This window comes from Rhagoletis pomonella, unplaced genomic scaffold (assembly GCF_013731165.1).
Source record: "Rhagoletis pomonella isolate Grant_MI unplaced genomic scaffold, Rhpom_1.0 Rhpom_scaffold_00005, whole genome shotgun sequence".
Classification (NCBI taxonomy): domain Eukaryota; kingdom Metazoa; phylum Arthropoda; class Insecta; order Diptera; family Tephritidae; genus Rhagoletis; species Rhagoletis pomonella.
Genome location: NW_023458559.1, coordinates 43,013,661 through 43,019,566, shown reverse-complemented (window position 1 = coordinate 43,019,566; position 5,906 = coordinate 43,013,661). Strand labels below are relative to the sequence as shown.

At 36.1% G+C, this 5,906-nt stretch overlaps 1 protein-coding gene across 1 annotated transcript in view; it reads right to left on the bottom strand.

The window, feature by feature from the left end:
• LOC118738975 (kinesin light chain) overlaps positions 1-3,385 on the bottom strand; it is a 25,427-nt gene extending 22,042 nt beyond the window's left edge. The window contains exon 1 of the mRNA XM_036470047.1: positions 3,231-3,385. The gene's annotated coding sequence lies outside the window, so the exon portion shown is untranslated. The remainder of the gene's footprint in view (positions 1-3,230) is intronic.
• Positions 3,386-5,906: the final 2,521 nt, after the last annotated feature.

Here is a 5,906-nt window from a genome sequence, read left to right as displayed (position 1 = left end):
TCTGCGCTGTATGCATATGTCCAGTAATCAATAATTTTCCCAGCATATTAACCAAGGTGTATTAAACAAGGTGGTGTTGGGGCGCCTGCTGAGTTTTTCGCCGTGGAGGCCATTACGTCAAAATGGTGTGTTTGTTGTAACTCATACCAATGACAGTATGGACATCAGCGTATTATTTGTTAGTGTAATTTTTTACTTATATACGGCCAACACCACCTTGTTAAATACGCCTTGATATTAACCAATGATCAGCGCATGCGCGTTATCAAGATGATGTCATTTTCAACCCCAAAATAATGGCTGCGTTTCTTTATACATTCCGGATAATCCCATTTCACAGCCGGAATAAACAGAATGCTTTTGAAATATACGTTAACATATCATCAGGAACGTTCTAAAGAATAAGTAAACAAAAAAGTTTATTCCAAACGTTCAGAATGAATAAAGAAATTCAGCCAATATGTTGACTCCAAAGGTTACCATACGGGTAAGGAAGCCAATTGTACTCTAGGACATATTGAAAATGTGTTTTATATAAACAAATTTTTGAAAATTTTCAAAACCACAAAATGCATTGATTAATTAAAATCGCATTCTTTTGTAATTCAACTACGCATTTCCATTTTGGACATCGTTGTTACCCGTTAGGCAGTGTAACCGTGTTCACTTTTAGACTAATAATTGTTATAATTGGATTTACAAAATCCTGATGATATTCAAAACAACTTAAAGCGTAAACAGACGGCAGCGTTGATAGGGATTTGATCTGGGACTTAATCCGGATCAAATGCAGTTAATTCCCGAGTTGATCCAGATCAATGCTGCCGTCTGTGTAAGCTCTTATGAACCTTAATCTAAATTTTATCAACCTTATGCTGGATTTCCACTAGGCATTAAATGGCAAAAATGACAAATGACGAAGTCGGGCATTAAAAAATCGTGTCATTACATTAAAACAAGTCATTAAGTTCACTACCACATGGCATTATTTTAAATGGCATTCATTTTTTGTCATTTTAATGCCTAGGGGAAATCCAGCATTAATCTAAAGTTTTATCAAAATAGAAAATCTAAAACGTTTCATAAAAATTATGTGTATTTGAGCAGGTAAAGAGTTACCCGGCGAAGGAATCCAGTCTAAAGCTTTTTCAAGAAAAAATAAAATGTACCGAATTTTTTCAATTTTGAAAATGTCCACCGTCTTTAATGAATCTAAACTACGGTTGAGGCTACGTTCCCGCGACAGTCGGGTCTACGTAACCGGAACGACCCAGATTTATATTTGACCAAGGACTGTCACTCCAGCAACACTCCCCAAAAACTCTTTGGGGAATTTGTATGCTGCTACAACAACAACAACAACGGTTGAGGCTAACTTTGAGGTTATCCATCCAATTCAATCGTTATTTTCTTCCAAAGGTACAGTATGCATATCGAGCCCTAACCGCCAAAATAACGTAAGCGACATTTTTTTCAAAATTTTTTATTTTTTATGCAGAAATATTCCTCGATTATCTAGATACATTTCTGCATCAAAAAGAAAATTTTGAAATAAATGTCGCTTGCGTTATTTTGGCAGCTAGGTCTCGATATGTATGATGCCATAGCACTAACTTTTGCACCCTAGACGACGGCAAATGGGAGTGCAATGATGATACGATAAAAAATTAAGGTGTTTATTGCCATTAGAGTGCTATGATAAAGGGCATTTGGCGAATTTTAATGGATAGATGATAAATTTCAAGCCCATTATCATGGGCCGGGCATAATTAAAATTTGTTTGCTACATTTAACACATGTAAAAAATGTTGGATTATTTAAAATATCGCTTTAAACTTTGTTGGAGGAGCAAAAAAGTTGTTTGCTTAAGAAATTTGGGGGTGATACACTTTTCTAATAAAAGTTTTGTTTAAAATGCAATTGTAACAAAAATAATGTTAACTGCCTAGTATTTTCTGAGTCCATTTTGATTAATAGCATCTTCACAAAGTCCAAAATAAAATTTTCGATCCTTGACTGAGGTACCTGCCCAACACATTTATTATTATAAATTCGTAGTATATGCGAGCTATTCATTGCTATTCTAAGAGACGAACTATAAGTCCACCTTGTTCTTCATTTAAATATGTGTTGTATGGTATTTTTATACGAACGAACGCACAGCCAAACATCGATCACATTTCTCCTACCAATCCAAGGTACCTATTTAATTTTGTTGACATTTCTTAGCGATCGAAAGTAAATTTCATAAGTAAATCAATTTCTGTGGAGATGTGTATGTAATTATTTGCGAATAAGCGATGAAATGAATGAACCTTCTGTCAATAATTTTTAATTATACCATCAAATGTCGATATATAGAATCTTTCGATACTCCAAAGCAATCGACCCAACGACCGTCGGGTCCACATTACCGGATTGTGTTCGTCAGCAGCATACTCCAAACAATATTTACGAGCAATAGAAAGGCGAGGAATGCAAGTGGGATGACATGACCATTGCAATTGCAACTGCGACAATACATATGTTTCCACATTTACCGTATGTACCAAGGTGTCAAATACGCCTTGGTATGTACTTTCATAGATGTGTTCCATCAATTCACAGCTAATTAAAGATGATCAGTTCTATCCAACAACAATAGTTCCCTCAAGTACATACTTCTATTTTAGGCTCGAAAATTTATCATGCAACAAATTTACTTCCAAAATAATGACAGCTTTAATACTGTGCAATGTATTTTTATTACCTTAAACTAGTACTTGTAGTAAAGGAACTAGGTAGGTTAAACACGTAAGCGTAAAGTTAACTTTTATGTACATATGTATTTGATATTTTTAATATTTTCAGAATACATCGGTGGAAGCTAGACTTCGGTAGACATTGATTGGGCACACTTTCACAGTGATTAAATCCATAACTAACGTGATTAGTTTTGCAATATGCACATATTAATTTACATATATTAAGTACATGCTTATATGAATAGATCTGTAATATGTGAATATGAAAATACGTATTTACAGTATACGCATGTATGTATATCATATATACGCCCAATTGTCGACTTTTACTCAAAAACAATTTGTTCATAATATGTGCATTACTTCACTAATGACTCATTAAATCTTGTTAATTCATTTTCTCTATTCTCAAACAAGCTAGTTGCTATTGCGATATGATGAAAACAGACATGACAACAATTAATTGAAAGTATTGTTAAATTTTACCTGCAGCAAGAGTCGAATGAAATCTGAACGTCTATAAACCGGTGAAAACAATATTTATATTTTTTAGTAGTTTTATGTAGAACAACTTTTTTGCTCCGAAAAAATTCAAGACGTTCCAAAGAAGTTTCGACCAAAATTTATGGAACGAACAAATTATCTGACTGCGGCTATAAGTAACCGAATACACTGTAACGAGTGAATTAAGTAATTTATTGACAAAAAGAATGCCAGATAGGCAAGAAATTTACAACTTTTTTAGTATCAAGGAAAGTAGAAGTCTTTGGGGTGATTCACAATTCAATCTGGGAATTATATTTTGGCAAAGGACGCAAATCTATAAGAAGCGACAACACGCTGAAGTGTATCAAAACAAAGCGGTAAAATGGCAAAATCAAATTAAGTTCCTTGGGCATGTGCCAATTGGTATCAAAGTAGGCTGCATAGTAAATTTTTGACAACTGTGAGGGCGCATGGGTGTCGAAGGAAGTAAAGAAGCTGACCAGCTAGCCTAGACCCCAATACGACCGAAGCCCTTCCTTTCGGTGAAAGCTAGTACGATTTAACGATTTTGACATTAGCGGTTTGTTTACATTTCTTCGTTGTTTGCAATTTGGTGATGGCTTTTTACTTTATTTTCTTCATTTTCGCCTGTGACAACGTGTGTACACATAAGATAAAGAATAATTTAACACAATGGCATGATTTATAGAAGAATTTGCAAAATAAAAATGATAATTCATGCGTTCAACAATTTCGCGGTTTTCTCCGTTCTCTTCATTGTTTACTTCTTACAACAAAGATGGCGTCGAGATTTCGGCAGCTAGAAAATAACTTTTTTCTTTATTTCCTTCCCTCGTGTTCTTGTGTCTTTCGTTCATGGATAAAGGAGGCGCACAGGGAGGAAAACAATAAACTAAGGGAACTCCATTGGCGAAGCATCATGGGACTTCGTCAAGTCAAGAGGGTATGATGTTGAGTGACAACATCAAGGCGCACGCCGCAAATGGGATTAGAGGCTCGGCCAAACACTAACATATGTGTAAGCGCCAATCTATTATTATTATAATATAAAAATATACAGGCTACATATAAACCTCTCCAAGGAGAGGCTAAGAGTTATAACAGGCATTTTTACGTGTCATTGCAGGCTTAGAGGCCACTTGTTGTGGTCAAGCAACTTATGTCGTTTCTGCGACTCCGACAAAGAGACAAAGTGAAGAGCACATACACTCTCTGTCCCCGGGATCTATTCTAAAATTCATAGAGTATCTGGGGCTGGATTCAGTGTTTTTATAAGCCAAGGGCATAATAGACCAACTGGTCACAGTACTTTCCCTACTTATATATCTATCTTAGTGATGCACACGCACGGTGCAGCGAACAAAGGTGGCGCCGTCAGTGGTACCGCTACTTTGGTTTTGCCGATTTTGACAGTTGTGGTAACTTGTAAATAAACCTTTGTTTACAAATCAGCGAAAGAGAAAATTGAATATAAGTGAAAAATCAGTTTAAATCGTGTTAATTTGCAATTTGTGAGTGATTTTTGAGTTGAAGACCGCGTAAAAACTGATACAATGAAGTGCTGTGTGTTAAATTGCGACAACCGTCAAGATGCAAGAAGCGTAGATGCAAGTGTAGCGCTGGGACGAATCGCTGCATTTTGTGTACATAGGGCACGGCAAAGCCGTTCCTGAAATGTTTCAAAATATTAACAGCATTTCCTCACAATGATTTCGTTTCTGCTCCACGCAGCCTCCATTAGCTAGTTAACTAATCAGTCCCGCAGAGACGCTGCTGCAGTTTTCTGCAGCAGCCTTAACTGCAAAGCAATGGAATGCACTAAAACGTTTGCTGAAGCAGCCTCAACTGCAAAGCAATGGAGTGCACTACAATGTTCACTGTTCTCTAATAGATTAGGTGAAAAATGCAATATTTTCGCATTTAGCTAAATTAAAACACGTTTTTCGCAGTAAAGTGAACTGCTTTGGCTGTTTCAACTCGTTCTTCTTTTCGCTCTATTCTTTGTTTACTAGTGCTACACAAATGTCAACGTCCAGGACGGCGCAATCTTGTATTCTATCATTCTTGATGCACACGGGAGTCTCCGGGAGCTACTCGCTGTGCACTAACGCAAAAAGATTTTTTACCAAAGAATTTTGCTAATGATTGGCACAGGCCCTTTTTTTAGTTTGTAGCGGTCAAATTGTTCGTTACGTTTTGGGGCAAAAATTTGCAAAATTTAAAAAACAAGTACTTCATACTTAAATACCTTAAAAAATACCGAGCACGGAATTCACCGAGTTCCAAACTCGTGTTACGACCCGGGTAGCCCACTCATTTCTGAGAATTCCCCGAGTTCGATAACGAAATTAACCGATTTTTCCCGAAATTTCGTAAAATTCCCCACCAATAGATATCTCTTTATATACAAAACAACACAAAAATTTAATCTATTTTGATATACTGCCGGTCTTTCTGTTTATTTTATTTTTAAATGTATTTCACCTATGTATTCATCAACCAAACCAAACTTTTATAAAGTTAGTTAACAAATAAAGAATTGGGGTGTTCACAGTTCGTTCCAAATTGTGTCTGAAAATGTAGACGTCTACATTTTGAGAAATCTTTAGCATCAAACTGTGAGCACCCCTTTCTAGCAGTCGTCGCAAAATCGTC